The sequence below is a fragment of the Cetorhinus maximus genome, chromosome 4 (assembly GCF_964194155.1).
Source record: "Cetorhinus maximus chromosome 4, sCetMax3.hap1.1, whole genome shotgun sequence".
In the NCBI taxonomy this organism is placed as follows: Eukaryota; Metazoa; Chordata; class Chondrichthyes; order Lamniformes; family Cetorhinidae; genus Cetorhinus; species Cetorhinus maximus.
This window is the reverse complement of record NC_135882.1, coordinates 13,146,700-13,154,359: the sequence shown is the minus strand read 5'-3', so window position 1 is coordinate 13,154,359 and position 7,660 is coordinate 13,146,700. Positions and strand designations below refer to the sequence as shown.

General features: G+C 45.1%; 1 protein-coding gene across 1 annotated transcript in view; it reads left to right on the top strand.

Annotated features, from left to right (window-relative positions):
- The window catches only part of LOC144679504 (uncharacterized), a 123,052-nt gene that overhangs the window by 7,540 nt on the left and 107,852 nt on the right, over nt 1-7,660 (top strand). Inside the window, exons 2-3 of the mRNA XM_078539944.1 lie at nt 382-435; nt 4,943-4,996. The gene's annotated coding sequence lies outside the window, so the exon portion shown is untranslated. The remainder of the gene's footprint in view (nt 1-381; nt 436-4,942; nt 4,997-7,660) is intronic.

The window sequence follows — 7,660 nt, the reverse complement described above, 5'->3', positions numbered from 1 at the left end:
GAGAGCTTGCATTTATATAGCACTTTCAAAGTGGTAAAACATCCCAAGGCCCATGACAGGAGTGTTATCAGCGAAAATATTGATGCCAAGGCACGTAAAGTGATATTAGTGCAGTTGATGGATAACTTGGTCAAAGAGATTGGCAATAGGGGAGAAGGCAGGAGAATAGCATTGGTGAAATGCTCATTCAGAGAGCTGTTGCAGACACGATGGGCTGAATGGCCTCCCTCTGTGCTGTAACAATTCTGTGATTCTGTACCTTGTTTGTTGCGCAGCTTTCCAAAGTAACTTTTCAGTGTGTCTCTTTAATCATGTAATTCAACCACCATTACTTGTGTGATTCAAAAGAATTTTCCTAATTATGAATCAATTCCATTACAGGGTAGTAAAGGTGAGAAAGGCATCCCCGGCTCTCCCGGACAGTATGGCCCTTTGGTAAGCGAGCTTAAATACCTGAGTGTTTTCCAAGGAATAAAAAGGAGTGGCCATTTTGTAAAATGTTTTTATTTGTTTGACACAAAAGTTTAACATTAATCAAGTTTTTTTTAATGATAATACTTGTTGAAATAATGTTAGTATTGCGTAAAGTCAAAGTATTTTTATTGGCTAATCTTTTTTTTATTCATCTCTTGGATATGAGTGTTGGTGGCGAGGCCAGCATTTATTACCCATCCCTAATTGCCCTTGAGAAGGTGGTGGTGAGCCACCCTCTTGAACCGCTGCAGTCCATGTGGTGTGGGTACACCCACAGTGCTATTAGGGAGGGAGTTCCAGGATTTTGACCCAGCAACAGTGAAGAAATGGTGATATATTTCCAAGTCAGATGGTGTCTGGCTTGGAGGGGACTTGCAGTTGGTGGTGTTCCCATGCATCTGCTGCCCTTGTCCGTTTAGGTGGTAGAGGTTTGTAAGGTGCTGTCGAAGGAACCTTGGTGAGTTTTTGCAGTGCAGCTTGTAGATGGTACACACTGTGCATCGGTGGTGGAGTGAGTGAATGTTTAAGGTTGTGGATGGCGAGCTGACCAAGGTGGGCTACTTTGTCCTGGATGGTGTTGAGCTTCTTGATGTTAGAGTCTAGAGAGTATTCCATCATAACTCCTGACTTGTGCCTTGATGATGGATCCTGAAAGTATGCAATTAATATCATCAACAATGTTGCAAGACTGATATAGGAACAGGAGCAGGGAATGGGGGTAGTAGTAGTGTCGAAGTTACCATTGACCTGAGGCTCAGCTGGACAAGGTGTGGTTACAAGATCTGGGGAGAGCCTACTATTCTGTAATGAATAGGTCAGCTCCTGACCATTAAAATGTATTCATGTACAAGATTCAAGTCATCAGTGTGAGGGAATACACACCACTTTCCTGAATGGTTGCGGGCACAACATCATTGACAAACAGGACAAAGCGGTCTACTTGATTGACACCCCTGCCAATAACTCAGAACCCACTCCTTCCACCCCAGTGTACCATGGCTGCAGTATGCACTACAGTATGCAACAACTTGCTAAGCTTGCTTCAGCAGCATTTCCTAGCCTAATGGCCCTTTAACACCAAGATGGGCGAGATTAACAATTTCACTGGGACACATGAACGCCTTCAAATTCTGTCCATCGTTACCCAACATCCTATTCTGTTCCTTCACTGTCGCTGGGTCAAAATCCTGGAATTTCCTGCCCAGCGTCGCAAGGGCCTCAACTGTTCCACTGTATCCTTCAAAATCTTAGGAAATATTTTGTAACTGAGTTTGGAGGCAACATTAAGAACGGTGGAGCTTTCTCTGATTAAATTGGGTCACAGCCACTCAGAAGAACCCAACAATTCAAATTCACCTTCCATTTAAGTTTAAATGGCTTAGAAAAACAAACTGAGAAAAGTTTCAATTTTTCCTCTGATCATCTTTATTTCCCTTTCTATGGAAACCGTGAATGCTTTTAATCACACATACGGTCCAGCTGCCTGTGGTCAGTTTATGGCACAAATAGAATATGGAATTCGGCTGAAATAATACTGAGGATAAAATTCCCAGCTTGTTTTGAAGTTTTCGAAACACAGAGACCCTCAAATCGTAGGATGAAATAATCCCAGTTTAATTACCTTCCTGTTTAGGCTTAAGTTCAGAAACATGTTGCTGCATGCTGGACAATCATGCACTTGCTTAAAGCCCATGGAGGTGGTTGGTAGGTTATTGGTTTTTAATTAATTTAGAGGTAGAAGCTGGTTAAAGTCTGAGGGCAACTTTTTCCTTGAAAACTTTATGAAAACTATTAAAAACTGCAAGCACAACATAATTGATAAATGCATGCTGTTGAGAAATATGCAATTTTTAATATTCTGACTTCAGGCATGTAATTCCTAAGAAAAAAAGTCAAGAACATTTTCAAAAGTATTATAATTGATGTGATTCATTTGCTAAATCCATAAGTGTTTTTATCTTCTCCTGACAGCGATTTAAGACTTGTTTTCATAGATCTTTAGTATTCTCTCTTGCGCAGTTTCCAAACCATTTTTCTAGCCTTAGACTTTACCTTCACTACCTCTTTCCTTCGAATTTACTGCTATTTTGTTTCGAGCCAGCCAACCAAATTCCGCTGCGAAAGTATGGTAATGGCATTATGTGCAAGAAACAAGACTGTTTTGATGGTAAAAATCCTACCATTTTTGTGTTCCAATGCGCTTAAAAATTATCAGTGAGCATTTGACATCAAATGTTCTAATTTGGAATGAGATTTTCATGCAGTCGGCAGTGTTTTGCCACCTTTGATATCAAATGCAATCAAAAGCAAATGGCGCTCAAAGGCATCAAGTGCACTCAAAGGCATCAAGTGCACTCAAAGGCATCAAGTGCACTCAAAGGCATCAAGTGCACTCGAAGGCATTAGATGCATTGAAAAATACAAGGAAATTAATTACTTAAATAAGATCTGAATTTATTAAGTTTTTTTCATTTTAGCCCAAAATTTCTTTCCACTGTGCGTGCTTGAGAGCATCACCAGATCCCCCAGCAGTTCTTAATTCATTTTACTCATTCATTAATTGCCGTCCTGGGAACGAAACATGCAGGTCACAGATAATCAGCATGACTGCCAGCATTCTGGTGCCTCCCTTCTCCCACCCCCGCCACCCTCTCAGCATTCCCTGGCCGTTCGCTGCCCATCCCTGATCTCTACCTTGTGGCCCAGCCCCCTTCTCCCACTTCCAAGTCCCCCAATGATTCACTCCTCCCCTCCCATCAATCAGGGGCTTATGTCAACCCCCAAGTCTCTGGGCCTCCATTCTCAACAATCCCCTCAGTCTTGGGACCTACACCACCCCCACCCCTACCTGCAGTCTCGGACTTGCATAACACCTCACTCCCCAGTTTTGGGTTTACAACGCCGCATCACCCCTCCCCACAGTCTTTGGGCCTACAGCCCTCCCCATCCCCTGAGTCTTGCATCCTCCACCAGATTCCTCCCCACCCCTGGTGCCTGGGCCTACAGTGCCCCTCATTAACCCAACCCTTGGGCCTCCAACCCCTCCCCCCCCCCACCCCCCCACCCAACCTCCCCACCAGTCTCAGGGCCTCTCCAACCATCGCCAAACTCTGGGCCTCGCCGCCGAGCTCCAGGCCTCAGGCTTCTGGCCTCCCTGACATCCCCAGCTCAATACTTACCTCAGTCCTGCAGCCGTCACTGGTCCCACGCTGGCTGGTAAACTGCAGCAGAGCTGGCCTAATGATCACTTCCTGTTCTGGCTGACTCTGCAACCTGAGCTCTCTGGGAAGGTAGGAGCAAGGAGAGAGAAAGAGTGCAATGGGAGGGAAGAGGGAAATGGAGAATAGAGGAGAGAGGGGGGAAGAGTAGAGGAGGAAAAGAGTTGTAAGTTGGGTTGGAGAGGAGGGAGGAGAGGGGCGAAAGGGAGGTGGGAAAATGAGGGGGAAAAGATGGGGAAAGGGAAGGGGAGGAAAGAGTGAGGGGAGGAGGGAGAGTGGAGAGAAGAGGAGGAGGGAGAGGGAGGGGGAATAAGGGAGGGGGAGATGGGGGGAAGGAAATGTCTGCAATCCAGGGTGGCAATGGGAGTGTTCGGGGGGGTGATTTCAGAAGAAAAATTGCTCTGGGGGTGGGGAGACAGTGGATGGTGGGGGAGAAAACTGCTGCAATCTTGTGGGGGGGGGAGGAGGTTGGGGGCGGGGGGGTGGGTTGTGGTGGTGCAGGGGCCAGAGAGGGGGATCAGAGGTGTGCTGCATTAGTAATAGGTTATACAAACTTAGAACTAGCTTATCAACATGTGTTAAAGCAGAGTCTGCTTTTTATAAAGTTAGCTCAGTTTTAGGATATTTGAAACTATAAAAATTCATAGATACGGAGAACAAACTCTGATTGCTTTTGGTGTCAGAATGCTCAAGGTAAGTGATTTTGCTAATCGCAAATGTTTGAGTGCTCTGGTTTGGGGCAATTGATGACAATGATGACAGTTACATTACTTGCAATGTTAAATGATAGCTAAATGACTGCTTTTGAGTGCAATTGATGTCAAATGAGTGCAGATCAACACTGTTGAATGCAAATGATGTCAAGATATTCTGGTAGGGAATGGTGTCGTGGTTAGAGGATCGATCTCATTACCACAAGGAGACAACTACTATTGACACATTTAAGGGAAAGCTAGATAAATGCCTCAAGATGAAAGGAATAGAGATAGATATAGATGGTGTGAGATGCGGAAGGATGGGTGGAGGCTCACATGGAGCATAAATACTGATATGAACATCTTGGGCCAAATGGCTTACATTTGTGCTCTAAGTACTTTGTATTAAAATGTCCCAAGGCGCCTCACAGGAGCATTGTAAAATATGACCACTGAGACATGTAAGGACCAAAACTTGATCAAAGAGATAGGTTATCATTTCATTATGCTTATGCACTCTGACTATTTTTTTTTTTTTACTTTACCTGCTTTTAGGGAGAACCTGGAGTTCCGGGAAGCAATGGCCTTCCAGGGCTATCTGGTTTAAAGGTAAGATGTATTTAAAATATTGTGTTGCTAAAGTAGAGCCGCAGCGGAAAACTAGTCCCAGTTTAGAATTCCAATCTGCAGCTTCCATTGGCTCTGATTATGTATCATTCCCGCTCCAAACCAAACATTTCTCAGCAGATTAGTCGCTTGTTTATGGGAATTGGTCTGGAACCTTCCTCGAGGCAGGGCAGGTGTCTAGGTTAATAAGGTATGTGTATTGGTCTTTTACAGGAGCCTTTAAAATCTAATCTAAATTTAAAATGGACTGTACTTTGTAAACATAGTGAACTATGCCTAAAGGTATTTTGCATAACTGGAGAATAAGCACATATGGCATATTGTGCACTGTGTAGTTGTGGGATGTAGCCAAGCGGGAATAAAATAACAAGCACCCAACTGAAAAAAAATTTAGAGGTAAGTGCTGCTGAATATTCTTGTCGCTTTTAATAATTTTATAATTGAGCATTGCAGTATTGGGTTAAGTGGTTTGATCCTGAGTTGTTTATATCCAGCTGGTACCTCCAATAATCTTTTGACATTTTCTTCTATGAGGAATCAGCGTTAAAGTGGGCCAGGGCAAAATATGATTGTTGGCTGGTAGAGACTCCACATTGTGGCTTCTCGTTTGGATCAAGGAGCGCCGTCACATGGTTTTTGGCAGCAAATTCGTATTTTCTTTCAAAGGCTGAATGTGTTGATTCTCACATTTATTTGGAAAAGGTGTGTGAACCCATTAAGTGTCAGTCGTGTGGCTGAGGAACTTCCTACTCCACGGAGTGGGCGAGGCAGATGGCATAGATTCATTTTGGCCAAGCGAATGAGTAATAGGAAAAAATTAATGGAATAATAAATTGATATGAAGAAAATGATACTCGTGTGGAATGTAAACATGACCATCAACCGGTTGGGCTGAATGGTCTGTTTCTGTGCTGTATCTTATGTAATTCTATGTAATCAGTTATTCTTTCTTCAGTTAATAAGCTCAGGTTACAGTTTCTTTAATGAGTTTTTTTCTACTGATTGTAACAATGATCTTGGTTTATCACTGTTATAAACTGGGATTATCATAACGTTATCATGACATTTGTGAGCTTTACATCAATAATAATATTAGGCACAATTTGTTATGGAATAACATTTCTATTTGAATCAGAAATGTATTCATTTCCTTTTTGACTCTCTGGATGGGATAGTATTAGAAAAGAGGGAAAGGTAGGTCACTAGGCTTATTGCTACGTCACTTACCCAGCCACAATTCCTTCCCTGCACCACTTTTAGAACTGCCTTTCGTTGCCCCTTCTACGTGCACTACATGGGAAGTGCAACGGGTCCCCAATATATTTTTCTGGTGTCTTCCTAGGATTGCCATGAAGTATGTGGCATTAATCCCTGGAAAGCAACAGTAATGTTCCCAAGGTTCCCTAGCATTGAATTGGACTTCTCCCTCTGATCTGTCCCTTGCTAGTCTCCCTGTTTGTCTCTTCTGTCCCTTCAAATGCCCATCTGCCTCTTCTGGTGATCTAGAAGCAGTCCTGCTGGAGCACCACTGTGGTTTTGTGGGTTTGGCAATGGAAGGTTGCCTCTTGATGGTAGGAATTCACCGTGCTTGATTGATGAACCATGAAACTGAGTCAGGGTTGTGGTGAATTTAACTTCAGTATGGACAAAAGAAGCACTTACTGGCATCAACTATGACCTTTAGATTGAATTTAGATTTCTGATAACTGTTGCTAGAAATCTTGATGGTAGCAGGATGCACTAAACTGGGCAGGGCCCTCTATAATGAAGGGCGGAATTTCCCATGCCCGCTGGCATCGGGCGTGCTCGGCGGCGTGAGCGGACAATATGGCGAGAAGGCCAGAAATCTGTTTCATGATGGCGTGAAACCGGTTTTTGATTGTACACTCAGCCCGTCAATGGCGGACCACGTTCCCCGCCAGTGGACGTCGGGATCCTCATTGTAATACATCTGCATATCATTATAAGGCCAGCCCGCCGGAATCGTTCCCCCTCCCGCTGGATCGTCCATCCACGTCGGTGTGCTTGCACGCTGGTGCAGAAGACATCTTGACAAGTGTGACGTGCAGGAGTTGGGACTCACCGCCAAGCCCTTGCTCACATCGCGGACACCCGAGGAGCAGAAGATGCTGGAGCCCGACAGCAACAGCACACTGGAGGAAGGTCCATGGCAGGCTGGGTGGATTCTCATGGACATGGCTCCATTGCGAAGCAGCCCAGGGAAGTTGGAAAATCACCATTGAGGGTCTGCTCATCATGGATGATGGTCGAGGGGGTGGAGGGGAAGGTCCAGCTGCGTTTGGGAGAGGAAGATGAACCCGGGGGGGGGGGGGGGGATTGGGGGGGTCGGGGGGGAGGGGGTGGGGGGGTGGGTAGGTGGGTGTGAGAGGAATGTCTAGGATTGACTGGGAGAGGAAGAGGTGTCAGGATGGAGTGAAGTTGGGAGCTGGGGAATGAAGGTGTCAGATGTGAGGTTGGGAGGAGGGGAGGGAGTACAGGGGGGAGTAACGGCAGAAGACAGCAACTGGGGAGGTATGGGTAAGGGGGGGTGGAAGGTGTAAGGGAAGGAGTTCGGAGGGGTCAAGGGGTGTGGAAAGGGGAGGGAGTAAGGCTGGAGGAAGAAGTAAAGCTGGAGGAAAGAGTCGG